At 38.6% G+C, this 22,927-nt stretch overlaps 1 protein-coding gene across 13 annotated transcripts in view; it reads left to right on the top strand.

The window, feature by feature from the left end:
* STK33 (serine/threonine kinase 33) overlaps positions 1-22,927 on the top strand; it is a 99,178-nt gene that overhangs the window by 9,825 nt on the left and 66,426 nt on the right. Inside the window, exon 1 of one of the 13 annotated variants that reach the window (XM_073347497.2) lies at positions 7,244-7,300. The exons of 11 other annotated variants lie outside the window; for them this stretch is intronic. The gene's annotated coding sequence lies outside the window, so the exon portion shown is untranslated. Of the gene's footprint in view, positions 1-7,243; positions 7,301-22,927 lie in introns of those variants that run through there. One more of the 13 variants, XM_073347492.2, reaches the window with a different exon arrangement.

Below are 22,927 nucleotides of genomic sequence, written 5' to 3'. Positions count from 1 at the left end.
TATGCAAAATCCTATATCTGTAGTTGTCATTAAGTAACAGATCGTTTCCCAAAGGAACAGAGATTTGCATGCAGTATATGCTCTAGGACTCAGATTTTAAGTAGAGATGTGATGAAAATCTGTTTAATAAACTTTTTATTTATTTATTTATTTATTCTTGATGGTCTCACAATCAGTACATTTGTCAGGAAAAGGCACATTTCTCAGTGCAACTTACTACATGATCTCCTAGAATTGAAATACTTTAAAATTATTATAAAAATGAATTACCAGAGATAGATTTTCTGGTCTACAGGTGCTTACTATGAGGAAATCATAGCTGTAACACCTGGTCTGTAATTTTGTAAAATAACTCTGACATTAGCAATCTGGGTAAGTAATCTCTGTCACCGTTGGTGCCTTCTTTTGACCTCAAAAGATCTCATTAATCAATATTTTTACAGTGAGTCTGTTTTTCAGAGAGAAACCACAACTTCTGTTGACTTTAGTTGGCATTGTGGGTGCTCAAAATATGTGAAAATCGAACCCCTAGTGTGTTCAAATTTATACATATACTCTCTACCGTTTAAACCGGTGCATTTTCTGCGTGGAATTCTAAAGAAGTCCAGTAAATAATGCATGTGCTTGTGATTTCTGATATGGCTGGGGAACTTAATCATGCTTTTGTTAATAATGTAACAACATAGATTTTCTTATTCCAAATATAATTTTCACTGTATTTATCATAATAAAAGCATGTGTCTTCAAAGGAACTGTTTTCAGAGTTTGCTCCAGCTGACACTTCAGGAACTGCAATGTTTGACGTGCAAGGAGAATCTGCTGTTTGTGCCACTTTATGCATCTGGATAATGCGTTACGTGGCAACCTCAGGATATTTTTGTGATATGAAGAAGAAACCTAACTTCAGTACAAAGTAAAGCTGCTAGTTACCCAAAAGTACTCATTCTTGTGCTGAACTGGAGACTATACAAACAAACTGTTATGCTGCAAATGCTTTGCCTCTAGCCTGGAATGTATTCCTGGTAGATGAGAAGTTTTGAAATATGCTCACCACTGTTTGGTGAGAAATAATTCACATTTGCTTTAATATATTCAACTTGAGAAAATCGATGGTGCGAGGAAGGAGAAAGCTACGTGATGTAAAATGAAGGTATGCTTCCAGCTAAAATGACCTAGAAAGTAACTGAAGACACGAGGTTTGTGAAAGAACTTCCTTCAAACCCTAGAGCTAATGTTTTTGATATCCTGTGTCAAGAATTGCTCTGGTTTGCTCATTTGACACTCCTGTTCATTTATTCATAAGTCCTTTTTGCATTGCTGCTGGTGCAGTTCCTTTTTTCATGCAGTGTCCTTTTGTCAAGCTGTGAACTGAAGATCATGTTCTGGGTTAGCTTTCATTATGTACTGTATAACTAATGTTGGTGGATAAAGGTTTTGTATATTTTACACTAGAGAAGCAGATTGCTTGACCTTTGTGCTTAATACAAAGGAGTGTAAATGATACGTGAATCATAGGAATCCAAAAAATATGTATCTTCCAGATAGTAAACAGGCCATTTTAAAAAGATTTTAGAACTCAGACAAAGTTTCCAGAAATTCAGAAAATTCCTTGCTGTATTCTATGGCAGTGGTTCTCAAACTTTTTTTTTTTCCACGGACCACTTGAAAATTGCTGAGGGTCTCGACGGACCACGTAATGATCTTTCCAAATGTTGTTTGTACTGTTTGCTAACTATTGTAAAGCACTTTGGATAAAAGCACCATATTAAAAAAAAACCTTAATAATAAATAACTTTTTGTTCTACAAATAAAAGCGCACAGCTCATATTTTCATATCAGTAGTTTTACCTTTCTAATGTGATAGATGTGCCCTCTCTCCTCTGCTGCGGCAGCCCCCAGCCTGGGGCTGGGAAGGAGGGGGGTCTCTTCCCCCGCTGTGGCAGCCCCCAACCTGGAGCTGGGAAGGAGGGCCGTCTCTCCCTGGCAGCCACAGCCCTGGAGCTGGGGAAAGTCACCTCTTTCTCTAGCTGTCGCAGACCTGCATGTCCCAAATTCCCCCACCCTCTCTTCTTACCCCACTGCCCCCTCCCACCTACCCCATATTCTCCCCAAGGCCACCACCTCACTGTACATGTGCATCTTCTCCAGGGTCCAGGCAACTAATTAGTGGAGCCACGCCTGCGCGGCTCCACTAATTAGGTGGGTGGCCCTTCATTCTCTTGTGTGCAGCTGCCCAGGCACACACCTTAGAGGGAACTATCCGTGGACAACCTGAATGAAACTCACGGACCACAGTTTGAGAACCTCTGTTCTACGGAGTCAATGCAGAAAAGCCAGGTTGTAGGAGAGTGAAGTTTTATTATAGGAGGAGTGAAAATCCACTGAAATGTACTGAAGTAATTCAAGACCATCAAGTATCTGTATCAGAAACAAGGAAAAGGCATGCAGTCCAACATGCATGTCAAATGTGAATTTATGTTAAGCCCACCATCCTGGGTTTTTTCCACTATTTTCTACCCAGTCCTTTTCCAGAAACAAATCTGGGAATTTCTTAAACTCAATACCTGTTAATGTTTAATTTCTGACATAAGGCAAGTATTAGATTTCCTCCCTGGCATCTACATTTGGGGGCAACTAGTACATTTCTGTGAATAACTAAAAGTTCAGAATTCCAAATTCGACTATGACTTGACTTTTCTAAATGTTGAGAGGAAAATACCCACATAAAAGCAGTGTAAGAGTCTTCTTTACTATAAAAGTATCACAAATGGGTTTTACTCAGCTCATTCTTGAAAAAGAGAACATATCCACATTAAGTCATTCAGTTTTAGAGTAGTATACTCTCAGTATAATATGAACACACCTAAAGAGTATGCACCTACCCAGATTTAACAATGCAAATCTGTAAATAGTGAATTAGGTAAGTGTTTTTATTGGTATGAGACTTGGCTACTTGCAGAAATTATTTTTCTTGTATTAATTAGTGCTCTATTTTTTCAAAATGTAACCTCAAGCCTGGCATTTCTTGGATTTAAAATCTAAATAAATTATTTTTAAAGTAAATCTTATACAAACGTGTAGGTTTTTAATGATAGAATATCCAAAGAGCTTATTTCTTCAGCCACTTAGAAAGCACTTTGCCTTTTCACATTTAGTAGTTAAATAGAATTGGAGAAATTTTGAGGTTAAAGCCGTAACTTGCAAATTGGTTCATTTCTGAAATGTGGAATCAATAAGTGTGTGATTTTTAGATTAGAGATAATTGCTAATTGCTGAATATAAACTCTGATTTATGTCTTTGTAAAGTGACCTCCAGGAACAATTTTTGTTTGAGGAGAGACAGTATTTTTTATAAATAATAAGTCAATTCCTTCCATGCTATTATAGAAAGAAAATGTGGAACAAAGATGCCACCTTGTGGGAGATAATTTAGTTGGTATTGTTGGCTGCTTGTTAAGTTTTATGTTGTTTTCATCGTAAGCACTTATAGTTGCATTTCAGTTTTATTTTACACACAGCTTTTTGGATGCTGTATCTATATATAATAACTGCAGTTGAGCCTTTCTGGGCTCATATGCTACATGAATGACCAAAATCATTAAATGTAATTTCTTCTGTGCCCCCTGCTCACCACATAATTTTGGCACCAAAATCCTTAAGCTTTTGCTTTTCTGTGTTAAATTGCAGTTGTCTGACTTTTATAAAACAGATAATATGAATATGTTTAGAAAATATTGGCCAACACAGAGTTGTGCTCTAAGTTAAACACACCAGGGCTTTCAGATAAAGGCATGGATTCTACTTGCATGTCCTAAACCTGGAGTTTGGGAATATCCCTTAAGTCTCAGAGCCATTTATTTATTTATTTATTTAAAATCGAACAAAGTGGTCACAGCAAATTTGGAATAGCATGTGTTGGGAGAATATGGGGTTATCAGTTTCTTTCACTTGCTGAGAAACACAGCCAGGCAGTGGAGATCCATGCAAGGGGAATTTCATGGAAAAACCTGTCAAGCTGTCTGGAGTGACTCACAAATGTGGGTGCCAACCTCAGGGCAGACTGTCAAGAAGCAGGGTACAAACCCCAAATTGGTTGTATATTCTATAATTAGATTTCACTAACCAAGTAGCAAGAGTGAACTGCACAAGCGCTATAACAACTTTACCATGGAGTCACAGACCATCTACTTGGGCACTCTGGTCTATCTTGCCACCCAGGCAAGCCTGCTTTTGGGATAGATGGTTCCTTACACCAAAAATCACAACAATATTCAGGTTATTCCAAGTCCCAAAGGACCAGTCACTTACTCCAGGTCAGTTGCACCCCAGATCTCTCACTGAAGACAATTCTTGCAGCCAGTCCTGTAATGAAAGATTTATTATCTCAAAAAAAGAGGTGAGAGTTATTTACAAGGTTAAAGCAGGTAACATACACACACAAATGAATTACAGTCTTAGATTCCAAAAGATAATAGAGTCTTCTATAATAAGCAAACTCCATATGTCCTTTAGGGCTCACCCAGGCAAAACAATTGGGGATCTGTGGCTTATGTTTGGTGATTCTTGACCCTGTAGAGTCTATGCAGCAAAAATAACCAAGTTTCTTCTTGTCAGGGATTTTTATCCTCTTCTTCCCGGAGTCCAAGCTGATGTGATGAGTTCATGTGCACATTTCCTTTTCCTGGAAGGGGTGAGGAATGCAATTAACAAAGTCTTTGTTCCTTGATGTCTCACAATGGCTTAGCTGGTTTCAAAGGCCTTCTGGTTGGGCAGGACGACCTAACATCTCTAATGCAAATGCAAACTTCCTACAGAAGGCTTCTGTCCTGTTTGATGAGTTACAGAGGTTTACAGTATAAAAATTCAATGTAACCTTATACCATGGGCTATAACAGCTTTACCATGGAGTCACAGACCATCTACTTGGGCACTTTGGTCTATCTTGCCACCAAGGCAATATCTGTATTATAAGTGAGATCAATACAAGCAGCATCCTAAAATCATTTCATCAGGTCTAAACACGTTCTTATCAACTTAACATATGTTTTAACAATGCTGACACACAGATGAACCAGACGGGTTTCCAGCTATGCATTTGTCAGGGCTCAGTAAGGCCTACAGGCCTTGGCATAAGCTGGCCACCTGGTCTGCCAGTATCACAGAACCCTCTCCCTCTTCCCTCACATGCTGTTTACCCAAGGGAATAGAACAGTAGCAGAGATGCTCCATGGGAATAACTGCAGCCTTAGCATCCAACTCCTAGATGGGATGGAGTCAAAGTGAAATGACACCAATATTGCTAATTCCAAAAATTGTGAGTCAGATCTTCAAAAATCTTTATATTGGCCCCCAAATCACGATACTGAGTTTTTATGGTCTGCCTTCTGACTTTTGAACTCCCCATGTCCCCTATCCCAATGTGAGTGTGACAGTTACAGTGTTGCTAACTCTCACAAATGTTTATTGAGTAATGTGACTTTGAGCTTACGAACTTTTAGGTTCACAGATTGAAGACATTGTTACTAGTTTCTAACCCTCTTCTTCAGGTTTGCATCTGCATCCAGAATTTCCAAAAACATTGGGAGCCACAAGATGTAATGCAGGGTGGGAGTGGAGAAATGCATGTTTTTTCCCTAAATAGGTACCTTGTTTGTAACGTGCAGCAACGCTATCTTATGGTGTGATCCCATCAAATCTCACAAGTTCGGTAGAGTTGGGCCAGATCAGTATTTGAATAATAATTGAACTGTGCACCAACATTGGGTGGGCCAATACTAAATAGTGTTACAGTAGGTGACAGCCTCAGAATGTTAACCATTGTCTTTTAGTTCAAAAGTTTGCTTTTCTCGCTGTTGCCCTCACAAACTGAAGCACATCATCAGAGAGATCCAAAGACTGGCCAAAGGCATTTTCAACCCATAAAATAGCAAGCAAGGTCTGTTTTTCATTGGCCATCATCAATCAAAGATATGTTTTAATGAGCCTGTGCTTAAAAAAGTTGTGCTCGCCACTCGTGACCGTGACTGTGACTGGCAGTGTGAGTAGAATCCTCAAAGCTGTCCACATGTTAGGAAGACTGTCCTTCAGCTCTACATCATGAATGAATGAATTGGAGAACTTGGAATGGAGAGTGCTTCCCGTATTGACAGATGCTGTCCAATTTGACACAGAGGTCTTATAATTGACATTTGAACATTCCCCATGTGTTAGCACCCAGCAAAGGTCTATGCAATCATTCAAGAGTGTATCCCTGTCTGCCAGCAGTTTACTAAGGTCATACAAAAATACCAGGTCTTTTTGTGGTGCTTCATTTGTCCAAACCTTTCTTCGATGGACACTTGAGCAGTATCAATGAGCGAGCAAAAAAACTTCCCTCTTGAATTTTTCTTCCAAGCTTCTCATCACCTGAGCTCTTCTCTCATAACCAAACTCTTTTCTTCTGATGAATATGAGTTTCCTTGAAAAGAGGCTCAACTTCTAAGTTTTCTGCCATTTCTTTGGCAGCAGTGATGGTATGTTCAAATCTGTTGTCTCTGTAGGCCACCATGAAATCAAGGCAGCTTCTCATCAAAGTAGTATGGTAGTGATGTCCATTGACTGATGCCTTGTAATGTCCATTGACTGGTCCATTGTAATGCCTTGCTTATAACATTTACTTGGAAAGGGATACGTGCCAATCGACAACTGAGACCATAAATTTGAAATCAGTGATCTGGTTTGCCAGGCTTTGTGTCTTGTGTTGGTATCTGGCTTCAGCTTTACTCAACTGCAACAGTTCAATCAGGATGTCGTAATCTTCAGTTGCTTGGTACCTAACTGACCTTACGCTGTCAGTGCAGCTCTTCCAGTGAGTGTCACTTAATGGCTTCACAGCCAGATTTGTAACATTGTCTGTGAGGATCTTCCACCCGGTAGCTGATGCTGAAAACAGGATGAATATCCTTTGCAGTACTCCGAACAGCACTCCGAGCCTGGCGTCCCCCAAGGCCGTCAGCCCACGTGGCTGCCTGAAGTCAGCTGCCCCTAAATCCGGCCCTGAGTCTCATAGCAAGTGTTCGCGAGAGTTGTGAGAGAGGCCAGACAGAAATCCATCTTCTCCAACCCATCCTAATCCAAGTCTCCAATATTGCAACCAGTATAGGTAAGCCAGGCAAGGCGGATTAGTTTATCTTTTGTTTTATGTGAATTTTCCCTGTGTTATTCCTGTTTTCTGTAACTTTAAGGTTTTGCCCAGAGGGGGATCCTCTGTGTTTTGAATCTGAATACCCTATGAAGTATTTTCCATCCTGATTTTACAGAGGTGAGTCTTTTACCTTTTCTTTAATTAAAAGAAAATTCTTTTATGAACCTGATTGATTTTTCATTGTTCTTAAGATCCAAGGGTTTGGGTCTGTGTACACCTGTACAAATTGGTGAGGATTATTATCAAGCCTTCCCAGGAAAGGGGGTGTAGGACTTAGGGGGATATTTTGCGGGAAGACGCCTCCAAGTGGTCTCTTTCACTGTTCTTTGTTTAAAACGCTTGGTGGTGGCAGCATACTGTTCAAAGACAAGGCGAAGTTTTTAACCTAAGCTGGTAAGAATAAGCTTAGGGGGTCTTTCATGCGGGTCCCCACATCTGTATCCTGAAGTTCAGAGTGGGGAAGGAACCCTGACATAAACATTTCAACAATATACCTTCATTCATATTTGACACTATGTAGCTTTTCAAAGGAATGATGAGAACTTTGATTAACTTGCCTTTGAGGGAGGAAGATAATCCTTGGGGAGGTAGAGAAGTCCCAGTTTTTGAGACTCCAAAGTTCACCGGCATGTGTAGATGGGAATTTGCTCTTTCCTGCAATTTAATATTCCATCTTCAAACAAATATTTGCTTCGCTATGTGAAGGTAAACAAACTGATATACCAGGCAAGCTGGACTTAGTGATAAATGGTCACTTACACCAAAAATCACGCAATATTCAGGGTGCTTCCAGTCCCACAAGTCCAGTCGCGTACCCCAGATCAATTAGTATCCTAGATCTCATACCAAAGACAACACCTGTAGCCAATTCTGTAATAAACTAACTAAAGGTTTATTAACTAGGAAAGAGATATAAGAGTAATTTACAGGTTAAAGCAAGCAAGCATATAACACAAATATATTGCAATTTAAATCCTAAGAGTGACAAAGTTGTAGTGATCTGTCCATTCAAAAAGTATTTCAGGGCAGACCCAGGGATAATCCTGGGGGAATCTCTTGCTTCAGTTTAGTGACTCCGGTCCTGTGACAGTTCAAACAGCAAAGAGATAAAGAGTTTTTCCCTACATCTATATGCATAGCTTCTTTTCATAAAACAAAGCTGATAGTCCCTTCAGTGAGGGGAGAGAGGAATGCACTTTGAGACTTTGGTCTCACAGGCAATGACCATTTGCTTTCCATTCTCAGGAATTAGCATTTTCCTGTTACAGTTCAGTATTTGCATTACACAAGGCTGCTTTTGGTGGGTTACTTAGTTTCAGGGGTATATACAATGCAAATGTTTGCTCTTACTTTATAACAGGGGGTATAGTTGAGTGAGAACAATACATGCAGCATCCTGCAAACAATTTGTAAAACACTATACACATTGTTTTCAACGTTACAGCTAATATTTATTTTGGTAATGCTAACACACAGGTAAACAAGACTGGTTTCCAGCTATGCATTTGTAAGTGTTCAGTGAGGCCTGGGGTCTTGGAATGAGCTGGCACCTGGTCTACCACCATCACACTCTACCCTGAATTTTAAAAGAAAGAGACCAAGAATAACATCCCTTGATTTTTTTTTTCTGTAAATTCTATGCATTTTTTTATAATTCTTTTAACTTACTCAATGAAAATAATAAGTAGTATTTGACACTGTAAATTTGCACAGTACCATATAATAGTAGGCAAGTGCCAAAAAGATATTAGGTTCTTGCCTTGGTGAGTTTATAGTCTAAATGCACAAAGAAAAATAGTTTGCACAAGAACACAACATTTGACAGAGCAGGGTATGGCCACTGCAGTTTGAATGCTTCATGGAATAGACTTCTATTTAATTTTCATGAAGGAGGTTGTATACTTTTTCTGCACTCGTCCTATTAACTGTAAAGGCTTTATTTATTATGACATAGACTCTTCTTCAAGTAATGGTGCCTTCCCAGTCAACCCCTAACCTTATACAGGTGCTCAAAATGGAGAAGCCAGTTTTCTAGTGGTTCTCCTTATGTTTGTCTTTCATCTCCTGCTTATGCTCTGGTGCCCCTTTGCTGTTCAGGTATGAATAATATGTTAACTAGCCGGCCAGTCTTCTAATACTGACATGCATAGATAATTCACAACACAATTTTAAAATCTTCTGATAACCCAGTCAATGAGCAGTGCCATTTCATTCTAGAAAATTCTTGCCCCATTACTAGTGGTAATGAATTAACCAGAAAGAACCCAGTCTGACTTTAGGATCCCAGGTTGAGCTTGCAGGGCTGGCAGTTGGTATCGAAGAGTTTATTTTTTTTTAATCAAAGTGTATGAGTGAATATACAATTGTTTTTTTTCCTCCTAGGTTTAATTGGATTTGAAACCCAAAATCTGAAATTCTTTTCAGATGCTAGTCTTAGCATAGGTGGATTGCTTGTTTCTTTGACTGTAATGATGCCTGGGATTCTATATGCAATATTAAATATACTATATACATCTGTAACTGGACCATCAGCCATCCTGAAGGCAAGGGTTGTGGGCTCTTTAGGTCAGTTACCTAAAAAAATGGTGAGTTAAAATCAAATTACAGCCTCAGCCAAAGGAAAATGAAACAGCCGTGGGGCTGCATCCTTTAGCCACAGCTCCAAATAAAACAAAACTAGCACAGGGTAGCTTCTTTCCACCTAGATGTAGTGCCACAAATCACATAATGCCACAAACCACTAATCCAGTTCTTAATGTGATTAGTCTTTGGGTATCAGTAAAATCCTTAATTTAAGTGATGGAAATAATTTCCCCATTTTCTCCTTTCCCTGAGCTGGGTCTTCATTCAGGAGTCTTCTGGGTTAGGCAGAAAGCATCTTCTCTTATCCACCCTATCTGTTTTCTTTGTATGAGTTGCCTGACTTAGGAGGCAAGGAGACTTAGCTGTCTGTTCCACCTCTCAACAGCCTAACCAGCCACTGCTGCCAGCTGCTCTCTTCAGGTCTGGCAGCTCAAAAAGTCTTTTTAAAGACTAATTTCCACATTTCTGCACCATGAAGGGGTTTAACCTGTTTGCCTGATACAGAGTATAAACACCCTGTTCACAACATCTAATAATTACTGTCCTGAGTGATTGTTCACGACTTATATTGTTGCACTGATTATGTCCAAAGTGGCAGGGATAACATTGCTATAGGAACCTTGTGCCCAGTTCTACCCTTGCATGTAATCTCCTTTGACTATATCAGAAGTTGTGTGAACGTCTGGTATCTGAGAGCCACAATTTAAGAATGTGGCTTTCCTTGTATTTGGATTTGCATAATCATTAAGCGTGCTGTCTTCATTTGTATAGTCCACTGTACATGTTGGTCTTTGGTTTTAAGGTCCTTGCACATATTTAAAACATTTAATAAATTATAGTTACACCTTATTTCTTGATTTAAAATGTTCAGTTGCGTATATCTGTTTTTGAAGGCATATGTGACTGTGTTTGGTATTTGGCTTTACTATTGAAGCTCGGTATTTTATGCTTACTACCTCTCTAGACCCTGCTCAGAAGTTAAAAGATATGGGAAATGTACTCTGAAAAGTCATTCAAAGCTTATTATGTCCAGGGAGAGACAGATTTAAGATTGCTGAGGTTTCTGCTTGAAGTGCTTGAAACAGAGATCTGTTTGCATCAAAATCACTTTGGGGAAGAAAGGTAACAGAGGCTCCACAGGGATAGTGCTTGGGGTCTATTACAGACCTCCCAGGATCCGATTTGGATATTGACAGAGACCTCTCCAGTATTTTTAGTGAAATAAATACTACTGGGAATTGTATGATTAGGGGAGACTTTAAGTTCCCAGATATAGATTGGAGGACAAGTACTACTAATAATGATAGGGACCAGTTAGTCCTGGTTGTGATACCTGACAGATTTCTTCACCAAATAGAAAAGGAGTACTTGTGGCACCTTAGAGACTAACCAATTTATTTGAGCATGAGCTTTCGTGAGCTACAGCTCACTTCATCAGATGTTTACCGTGGAAACTGCAGCAGACTTTATATACAGTCACTGAACCAACAAGAGGTGATATAATTTTAGATTTAATACTAGTAAGCAGTGAGGACCTCACAGAAGAACTGGTTGTCAACAACAATTTTGGTTTGAGACTGAGTGATAGTGAATTAATTCAGTTTAAATTGAACGGAAGGATAAAGAAAAATAGGTCTGCAGCTATGGTCCTTGATTCCAAAAGAGCAACAATCAAGGGAATTAGTTAGGGAAGTGGATTGGACTGAGGAATTCAAGGACCTGAATGTGAAGGAGGCTTGGAATTACAAAGTTGCGTAAACTATCTGAAGCTGTATCCCAAGCAAAGGGAAAGAAATTGTAGGGAAGGGTTTCAGACCAAATTGGATTAGCAAGCATGTCAAGCAGGTTATCCAGAGAAAGAAGAAAGCCTAAAAGGAATGGAAGAAGGGATGGGTCAGAGCGTGTAAGGAAAAAGTGAGAACTGCAAAAAGCCAAGCAGAGTTGTACCTTACAAAGGAAATTAAAATAGTAAAAGGTTCTTTAGCCATATGTATAAAAATAAAACAAGGGAAGAAGAAGTGGGACTACTCAACACCTGAGGATGAGGTGGAGATTAAGGACATTCTAGGCATGGTGCAACATGTTACTTTTCCCCAGTTTTTAATAAGAGTAATGAGGAGCTTGGGGACAGTGGCAGGTAGCTAATGAGAACAAGGATATGGAAATACAAGGTACCACATTGAAAGTGGAATTCAAACTCAAACAGATTAATGGACCAAACTGGGGGTCCTGGATTATCTCCATCCAAAAATGTTAAAGGAACTGGCACATGAAATTGCAGGCTGAATAGCAAGAATATTTTAATGAATCTGTGAACCTATGACTGAAGGATTGCAAATATAGTACCTATATTTAAGAAAGGGGAGGAAAGTGATCTGGGAAATTACAGGCCCTTTTGTTTGAACTCAGTTGTATGCAATCTTTTAGAAGAAATTTTGAAAGATATAAATGGTAACTGGGGTAAAATACAAAATGGTTTGACAAAAGTTAGATTGTGCTAGGCCAACCTGATCTCTTTCTCTGAGAAGATAACCAATTTTCTAGACAAAGGAAATGCTGTAGTTCTAATCTACCTGGATTTCAGTAAGACATTTGATGCAGCTCCACATGGGAAATTAGTTAAATTGGAGATGATGGGGATTAATACAAAAATCAAAAGGTGGGTAAGGAACTGATACAGAGAGAAAGTACAATGGCTCATGCTGCACAGTGAACTGTCAGGCTGGAGGGAAGTTACTAGTGGAGTTCCTCAGGGATCAGTCTTGGGGCCAGTCTTATTTAACAGTGTCATTAATGACTTTGGCACAAAAAAATGGGAATGTGCTAATCAAAATTGCAGAAGACACAAAGTTGGGAGGTAATTGCTAATATAAAGAAGGCCCAGAATATCATACAAGAAGATCTGAATGACCTTGAAAACTGGAATAATTGAAAAAGGATGAAATTTACTAGTCAAAATGAAAGGTCATGTACTTAGGGACTGTCATAAATATAAAGGGAAGGGTAAACCCCTTTGAAATCCCTCCTGGCCAGGGGAAAGCTCCTCTCACCTGTAAAGGGTTAAGAAGCTAAAGGTAACCTCGCTGGCACCTGACCAAAATGACCAATGAGGAGACAAGATACTTTCAAAAGCTGGGAGGAGGGAGAGAAACAAAGGGTCTGTGTCTGTCTATATGCTGGTCTTTACCGGGGATAGACCAGGAATGGAGTCTTAGAACTTTTAGTAAGTAATCTAGCTAGGTATGTGTTAGATTATGATTTCTTTAAATGGCTGAGAAAAGAATTGTGCTGAATAGAATAACTATTTCTGTCTGTGTATCTTTTTTGTAACTTAAGGTTTTGCCTAGAGGGGTTCTCTATGTTTTTGAATCTAATTACCCTGTAAGATATCTACCATCCTGATTTTACAGGGGGGATTTCTTTATTTCTATTTACTTCTATTTTTTATTAAAAGTCTTCTTGTAAAAAACTGAATGCTTTTTTTCATTGTTCTCAGATCCAAGGGTTTGGGTCTGTGGTCACCTATGCAAATTGGTGAGGCTTTTTATCCAACATTTCCCAGGAAAGGGGGGGTGCAAGTGTTGGGAGGATTGTTCATTGTTCTTAAGATCCAAGGGTCTGGGTCTGTAGTCACCTAGGCAAATTGGTGAGGCTTTTTACCAAACCTTGTCCAGGAAGTGGGGTGCAGGGTTTTGGGAAGTATTTTGGGGGGAAGGACGCGTCCAAACAGCTCTTCCCCAGTAACCAGTATTAGTTTGGTGGTGGTAGCGGCCAGTCCAAGGACAACGGGTGGAATAATTTGTACCTTGGGGAAGTTTTGACCTAAGCTGGTAAAGATAAGCTTAGGAGGTTTTTCATGCAGGTCCCCACATCTGTACCCTAGAGTTCAGAGTGGGGGAGGAACCTTGACAGGGACAAACACAAATGTTACTATAAACTGTGGATATATCACTTGGAAGAGACAGAGGAGGAGAAAGACCTGAGTGTTTTGGCGATCACAGGATGACTGTGAGCTGCCAATGGGATGCAGCCATGGAAAAGAGTAATGCAATCCTAGGATGCATCAGGTAGGTATTTCCAGTAAAGATATGGAAGTGTTATCACTATGATAAAAGGCACAGGTAATGGTAATACTCATCTGAAATATGTGTGATGTTCTGGTCTCTCATGTTTAAGAAAGATGACTTCAAACTGGAACGGGTGCAGAGAAGGGCTACTAGGATGATGAGAGGAATGGAGAACCTACCTTACGAGAGGAAACTTAAGGAGGAGACTTTGCTTGTTTAGCCTAAGCAAACAAAGGCTAAGAGGAGATATGATTGCTCTCTACAAATAAGGGAGGGAGAGGAGTTATTTAAGTGAAGGGCCAATGTTGGCACAAGAACAAATGGACATAAACTGGCCATCAATTAGTTTAGGCTTAGTTAGAAACCTTTGTCTAATTTTATCAGAAGAATGAAGTTCTGGAACGGCCTTCCAAGGGGAGTACTGGGGGCAAAAAATTTAGTTTGTTTCATGACTGAGCTTGATAAATGTATGGATTGGATGGTATGATGAGATTGCCTACCATGGCATATGGCCCATCTGGGACTGATATTCGCAAATATCCCTAACAGTTGAAGATGGAACACTAGATGCGGAGGACAGAATATCCTTTTGACAGGCTTGTATGATTTTTGTTAAACACAAAATAAATTCCATGACTTTTGTAATGTCAAACCTTAGGATGTGAGTTTGCAATAATGAGGCAGGAAGCCGGTGTTTAGTCTCAGCCTGAGGTTAAGGCATTCTGGTTAATCAGTGCACCCAGGATTTTTAAGCACTAGTCAGCTGCTTAACCAACAGGCAGTAAGTAATTAAATTTCACTTGTCCAGGCTGTTATCCTTGGCTGTCAAACAATAGGATTCTTCCATGTTATAACCATTCTGTTTTCTTGCCCATTCCCTTGGGAGTATGTGCTTGTGTGTTTTTTAATATGCTTCACTGATTTTTTCTAATGTGTTGGTTGGTAGCCTAAAAGTTTGATGTTCTTGTCTGATACTGTTTTAATGTTGTCATAATAAATTTCTCTTCATAGATACAAGTTTATGCTCTGATTTTTAAGCATTAGAGGGTTGCTTTAGAATTTTCTTTGGGATGAGTGCCTAGACCACGTGCACACCCAAACTGGAGGTGTGGCCAGATGGAGATGCATGAAAGTAGCCACAGACCTTAGACATCTCTGGGGAAAAAACAGCCCTTTCTCTCTGTGCCTTAATAGTAGGGCACTTTCTGTTTTGACTCACTGTTTTGCTAAATTTTGCTAACAATAACTTTAACTACCAAAGAAAGATGTAATAAAACACTTGCTATTCACTGTCTGTACGTCCCCAGTTAATGGGGCAATTTGATATGGCAGTTGCTTATCTTATGAGGGCAATCAAAAGTGAGTAAATCAGGTAAGAATATTATTAAAAAACATGCCAAATATCAGTTTTAGCAAAATATTGTAATTTTGTTAAGTTTAGTAAAAAATGTTTCTTTCTGTTTGATGATATTAAATATTTAGCTGTTTGCAAAAAAAAATATTGCTGTACATTTTAGAACTGTTAATACCTTTCATGGGCTTTGAAGCCACATTTCAAGAAGATGGAAATAAAGAAAGCAAAAGAGCAGGAAGATAGAGTCCACAATCCCTTAAATCCTATATATAATAGTGCAATTTCTTTCACTGTTGAGTTGCAAAAATTCTTCTAACATAGGCCACATGGGTGAGATAGTGAAATTTATGGAAATACTTTGGCTCTTTTCTGGAAAAAAACAGTAAAATTAGCATATCTTTCAAACTGCGAGAATGGGAAAGTGCATATTACATATCTTGAATTCATCTTGTGTGTATATAATTTGAATTTGGTGAACTACATATTTTAAATAACTTTTAATAAACATCTCTGTGAGCATCATCTTGCTTGTTTTGACAGTTGATTAACTCTTCATTATACAAGTTAGTAGGTGTTCGTTCTTCTGTTCTCTAGAACATTAAAATAACTAATTGGAATTTTCACGACTATGTATATGTTACGATATTGGCACCTGCTTTTGTGTTTTTGTGGTAAACATTTTGATTGTAAACTTTTTTTTTAGGTATTATAATTATAACTGAACTATAAAATATTATCATAGGCAAAATACATGTTTAAATTTGTTAGGCTTTCTTTTTTAAACACATTAAAAAATCTGTTTAAGTAACACTGATGAAAAAAATATACATTTCAGGTGCTTTTGGTAATAACTTATTTTTAAATATTCTTAACAGGTAGCCCATCAAGTGGACTAGGATAATCAGATCCCCCCGCACCCCCCCACCGCCATACAAACACTGTACTCATCACAATTCTGATACTACTGTACAGGGCAACATTAAGCCAATTCAGTAAATAATACGTCTATTAAAATAGCTTTAATACATAGTCCATAATAAAACATTATTGAAGAGGGGAATGGTCAGAGAGAACAGGGTTCAAAGAGCCAAAATAATGTGGGCTCAACACGGAAAATACTGACTTTTTCTCAGCAGTTCTCTCACATTTGAGAAAAGACAGAGGAAACTAATGCTGGACAAATTTAATGAATGTATGTAAGATCGGGAAGTCAGGTTGAACAACTTGATATAAAGATTTGAAAACAAGGGGGAAATTTTGAATTGAATTCAGAGCTGGCTAGGAAGTTGTGAACACAGTTGTCAGTGGTCTTGTCTAATTGCCTGGAGCGAGAGTATTATCAGGCCACAGCATCCTAGACCTTTGAAATTTAGAGAGTTAGGATTTAGGAAGATCAGAGAAAAGGGAATTGCAATAGTCAAAATATGAAAATATTAGAATGTGAGTAAGGTTTTCCTCATAGGCAGAGTTAAGGAAAGGACAATTTCTAGCAACGCTTTAGTGAAGGTTTCATGTCAAGAGAGATAGAAGGAAAAGAAAGCTTGGTGTGAAGAATGACCTCCAAGGGTTCTGGGCTTGGGAGCAAGGTTATGTCTGAAGTAATTTTGTTGTATATGAATGTAAAAGTTTATTTAAAATATTGTGACAAAATAAGATCGGGTTCTCAGGCTTGGTACCAGAAACGGCCCTGGGACCTTCAGCTCTTCTCTTAGCCTAGAGCCTGGTCTCAAGATCACAACCTGTTTAGTTGGAGTGGGAAACAGTGAATGTTCTGTGTGTGCCCCCAGCCACTTCACCTGGCTCAGTGGCGGTACAGGACTTGCTCCTCCTGGCTGAGCTCGAATTCATGAGAGAGACTGTCAAGATTCCTTCCCCACTCTGAACTCTAGCGTACAGATGTGGGGACCTGCATGAAAGACCCCCTAAGCTTATTCTTACCAGCTTAGGTTAAAAACTTCGACAAGGTACAAACTTTGCCTTGTCCTTGGATCCTATGCTGCCACCACCAAGCGTGTTAAACAAAGAACAGGGAAAGAGCCCACTTGGAGACGTCTTCCCCCCCAAAATATCCCCCCAAGCCCTACACTCCCTTTCCTGGGAAAGGCTTGATAAAAATTCTCACCAATTTGTACAGGTGAACACAGACGCAAACCCTTGGATCTTAAGAACGATGGAAAAAGTGATCAGGTTCCTAAAAGAAGAATTTTAATGAAAGAAAAAGTAAAAGAATCACCTCTGTAAAAATCAGGGTAATCAGATTCAAAACATAGAGAATCCCTCTAGGCAAAACCTTAAGTTACAAAAAGACTCAAAAACAGGAATATACATTCCATTCAGCACATCCTATTTTACCAGCCATCGAACAAAAGGAAATCTAACACATTTCTAGCTAGATTACTTACTAACTTTTTACAGGAGTTCTGAAGAGCATTCCCGGCAAAAGCATCACACAGACAGACAGACCCTTTGTGTCGTTCCCCCCCAACCCCCCCCCCGTTTTGAAAGTATCTTGTCTCCTCATTGGTCATTTTGGTCAGGTGCCAGTGAGGTTATCTTAGCTTCTTAACCCTTTACAGGTGAAAGGGTTTTGCCTCTGGCCAGGAGGGATTTTATAGTTCTGTATTCAGAAAGGTGGTTATCCTTCCCTTTATATTTATGACAGCGACAGAGATCTCTATCAAAATAGCCTTTAGCTTAGGGGAGCTAGGAGTCAGGGAACCATGACTTGAAATCACACCTCTTTCACTCATTATTGTTTACTCATTACATACTCTATGTCACCCATATTATGGATCAAGGCTTCATACCTAACCTTAGGAAGTAAGTTGGTTGAGAAGTTGCACATAGTCACTTCTGCGGAAATTGGGAATAAAATTCACATGTCTAGTTTGGCAGACTAAGTTTAGCCACACAGCATTTCAGAGCGATCTATGAGCTTGTCTATCCTATCTGTAACTACTACTCTAACTGCTTAATTGCACTTGAATTCCAGGATTCAGGAACAAAAAGGAGGAATCCGTATCCCCAAGATTCTATTGCAGTTTAACAAAAATTGGTGTAAGCAACTGGCTAAGTGCGTGTCATGGCCCCTTCTAGTATTTGCTCCACACAGTAGATAAATTACTCCTGTAGATCATGTGGTAGATTCATACCCTGCTGAATCCACATATGTCCCAGTGGTCACACTTGATAGAATTTTTGTTTCCCTAGTTTTCCCTTTAAAACAACACAAACAAAACAAAACTAGTTTCTTTGATTTACATACTGAGACTATCCTGAATGACATACTTTTTTTAGTTAAGAGCCATTATAATTTGTTAATTATGGTGCAACAAAAAATAAAATCCAGTTGTTCCCAGGGTGGATTTGATTTAAATCAAATTGATTTAAATCATGATTTAAATCACTAGTCAGGAAGACTCTATTTAATCATGGATTTCTAAATGCATTCTTGTGGGTTGTTATAACCTTAATACATATTCTTCACCACTCAGAGATAGATGTGTACCTTCTAAAAATGAAACCTACACTATACATTTGTAAAGTGATTTATTTTGAAAACTTTTCAGATTCGTGTTACAGGTATATCAGAAAATGAATGATTGTTTGGTTATTTCATTTACCAAAGGTAATTGAAGCAGATATTTATGAAGTCATTAGGAGGTGAACTATCTCCAATTCAACAGATTAATCATTAATATTTGGAGGATTTTGTTGCCATGCTGTATTAGGAGGAGAACATCACCAGAGAGACTTTTAAATTGTTTTATGTAACTAAAACAACAACGTTATGTATTCTGGATTTTTTTCTTCAACAGCAAACATATAATATTATAACAAAACAAGCATATGAATTTTTGAATTTAGTTAAACATTCAAGTTTTTTTAAATCATGTTTGTTTTTGTTAAAATTGTTTTTAACTAGTTAAATGAAATATTAAAAACAAAAATTAAATCGACTATTTCAGCCAGGTCAACGTGAGAAACTTAAAATATTGGCATCTGCAGCTAACTCAGAAGTTGTCTTCACCTTCATTTTCCTGTTAATCTGGAAAAGAAAAACAAGCGTTCCTGCTTCTTCAGGTCCCAAATGATTTGTCAATTTGGAATGAATTAGTTCAAAGGAAGAAAATATTCTTTCTACACTGGCAGAAGAAGCTACTGCTGTTAAAAGTGAGATTATCACTTCAACAGTCTCTGAATCCAAGAGCTTAAGTGACTTCCACCAGTTCACTGGTCTGACTTTCTTTAAAACATCATCAGCAAACATATGTTTCTTGAGTGGTTCACCCTTAGCTATGAACTTTATTGTAGTTGGCATTATGGAGGGATGGTTGCTGGATGTCCATGTCATAGCCAACTCCTCTTCTTCAGCAGTTAAGGTTTGACCCTGGTACCGAGTATGGAGAATATTTGCAAGAAAATGAGCTGGAGATAGTGCTTGTCCCATTCTTTTTTTTTTTTAATGCTTGAAATTTAACTCTGTCATTGCATATTTCTCTTTTTAAGATCTCACTCAGTTCCTTCCAAATTTCAATAGCGTCAGCAATAAAACAGCTATTTCCCCACATTTTGTTCAAGGCTACAGAAATAGGCTTCCGGGTACTCAGCATGTGTTCAGCATTTCTCTTAAGCCCAATGTTGAGAACTTTGGCTGTGACAGTGCCATCCATTTTTTCACGATTTTGTTCACAAACTATCATCAGATTAGGCCAGTTCTTGATATAGTGCTCAAAACAGTCCACTACTGAGTTCCATCCGAGTCTTGTGGGAGAGTTAGCTTGGTTCCTCCCACTTTTTTCAGAGCAGTTGCTGCAAAGCGGTTGTTACGGAAGTATTTTGCAATTTCAGGAACATTAGCCCTTATTTCTGGAACACTGAAGTCTTTGGCTAGGAGGTGCATCAAATGAGCACTGCAACTGTATGTTATTAGCTTGGGACTCTCTTCTAGATAATTTCTTCTCATCTTGGATACATTTGCAGCCTTGTCTGTGACCAAGCTGCGTACTAGACATTTGAATTTTTTCCCCACAGTTTGTTATAGCTTTTACTGCTACTTCTTGTAAGTATTCTGCTGTGTGTGTATTTCCTGATGTATCAATTGTTTCTGTAAGGAAGACATTCCCTTCTGTTGTCACACAAGCACATACAACAGGATCATTGTAGACATTGCTCCACCCATCAAGACTCAGGTTAACAATTTCACCCTCTAGACCTTTTGCACACTGCTCAATTTCTCTTTCATACACTTTATCCAGCAATTTGCCTGCAACATCTGTTCTGTTGGGTGGACTGTATCCTGGTCTTAATGAGTGAACCATGATAATGAAGTGTGGGTTCTCAATTATGCGGAAAGGAGAGTTTGTTGCATAAACAAACAGGGCTATTTTTTCATCAGTTACCTCTTTTTGTAATCTGCTGGATTTTATCACAAACTTATCTATGGTTGTTTCTGGATGATGGAGATTTCTATTTTCTTTTTGCTACGGGTGATATACTGTGACTATGTGATGTACATGATATGACTGAAACACTATCATTGGCAGATAACTCTGAAACTATATGGCAATGATGATCTTGAATGTGGATAGTCTTCAGAACCCTGTACGTTGGGGATGGATTCTCCTAAACAAAATAAGTCAATGCAGTTATTTAATTATTACCATACTGCTCATTTAGTATTACTCATTGAATTCACTGATACTCAATACTACTTAAAAGGTGAGATTGTAAAAGGAAAATCTGCCTGTTTCAGCTGTTTATTTTTTATCTCAACTGCATCTCAGATGATAGTAACATCTATAGAGTAACAACTATATTTTTTGCTCAAACATGAGAATTCAAGAATAGTCCAGAAGGAAAACAGGCAGTCCTTAAGAAAGAAGTGTGAAATAAAAAAGTTTACCAACCTGAAGATCCTGCATGTTGAGACACGTTCCTTTCATCATCTTCAGTGTAGCTTCCTCCTGAGAAGGAACACTTCTCATGATGTTATTTCATTTGGGCAACCAGGCCTTTCATTTCTTTGTTGCACTGTTTGCATTTTGCACTCATGCCTGTCTTACCCTCTGGTAGAGGAACTTCATTAAAATATTCCCAAACTGGGTGTCTTTTGTGGCCTGCTGCCATTATAGGTTTTTCCTTCTAGTGAGAGAATGGTATGGTAGATCTCAAATCAATGAAAGCTACACTCAGAAAGACCTCAAGACTTCTGGAATATGCTGCTCATGCATTTTTACTTTTGTTTCTACTGCCTGCCCCTCCCGTCTCATATTTATCTCCAGACTTCTCCTTGTCCAGATCTATTCTGCCCCCAACAATCTTCTATTCATTGAACTTTTTGAAACTTTGCACTTTTAGAGAGGTAAGGGATTGACTCTGTGTACACAAATTTGCGGAGGGACAACAGGGTTGAGGTCTGTTATTTCTCACCTCTATATATTTATTTTAAAACATTTTTGCTGTTAACAAGCATGTTATCTCTGGAGAGACAAATCCACAGTTTGAAAACTGCAGAATTAAGCACCTTCTAGACTGAGCACTGATTCCCATGGGTAGACAGAAAGATTAACCTAAATAATCTACACAGAAGCCCCTGGAACCGCATGAGATTGGGTCCCTAATCCATGAACTATTGGAATTTATTTACGAAACTCTTCTTAAACATTACATGAATATATTGTCTCATACTATAGAATTAGAATTTATAATCCCTATTCCATGGTGAGATATCTTTGAGCTATAATGTTTCTTTATCTTTAGATAGGTTTTTTCCTCAAAAAGCATTTTATCAAAAAAAAATCCTATTTAAATACAAAAATCTGATTTTAAAATTTGTTTTTTAAATCATCTATTTGTATCCACCCTGGTTGTTCCAAATTTTGGTCAATTGTCGTGTATTGTTTGCTTGTGCTGAATATCAGCAGGTAAGAAGATTGAGGTATGCATAAGTTCTACTGAAGACAATGGGAAATAGGAGACGACTTTATATGGTTTCAGAGTAGCAGCCGTGTTAGTCTGTATCCGCAAAAAGAAAAGGAGGACTTGTGGCACCTTAGAGACTAACAAATTTATTTGAGCATAAGCTTTTGTGAGCTACAGATCACTTCATCAGATGCATTCAGTGGAAAATACAGTGGGGAGATTTATATACACAGAGAACATGAAACAATGGGTGTTACCATACATACTGTAACGAGAGTGATCAGGTAAGGTGAGCTATTACCAGCAGGAGAGCGGTGTGGGGAAAAATACCTTTTGTAGTGATAATCAAGGTGGGCCATTTCCAGCAGTTGACAAGAAAGTCTGAGGAACAGCGGGGGGAGGGAATAAACATGGGGAAATAGTTTTACTTTGTGTAATGACCCATCCACTCCCAGTCTTTATTTCAAGCCTAAGTTAATTGTATACAGTTTGCAAATTAATTCCAATTCAGCAGTCTCTTGTTGGAGTCTGTTTTTGAAGTTTTTTTGTTGAAGAATTGCCACTTTTAGGTCTGTAATCAAGTGACTAGAGAGATTGAGGTGTTCTCCGACTGGTTTTTGAATGTTATAATTCTTGACGTCTGATTTGTGTCCATTTATTCTTTTACATAGAGACTGTCCAGTTTGGCCAATGTACATGGCAGAGGGGCATTGTTGGCACATGATGGCATATATCACCTTGGTAGATGTGCAGGTGAACGGGTCTCTGATAGTGTGGCTGATGTGATTAGGCCCTATGATGGTGTCCCCTGAACAA

Source organism: Lepidochelys kempii, chromosome 6, assembly GCF_965140285.1.
Source record: "Lepidochelys kempii isolate rLepKem1 chromosome 6, rLepKem1.hap1, whole genome shotgun sequence".
Classification (NCBI taxonomy): domain Eukaryota; kingdom Metazoa; phylum Chordata; order Testudines; family Cheloniidae; genus Lepidochelys; species Lepidochelys kempii.
This window is presented reverse-complemented; position numbering and strand designations above follow the sequence as displayed.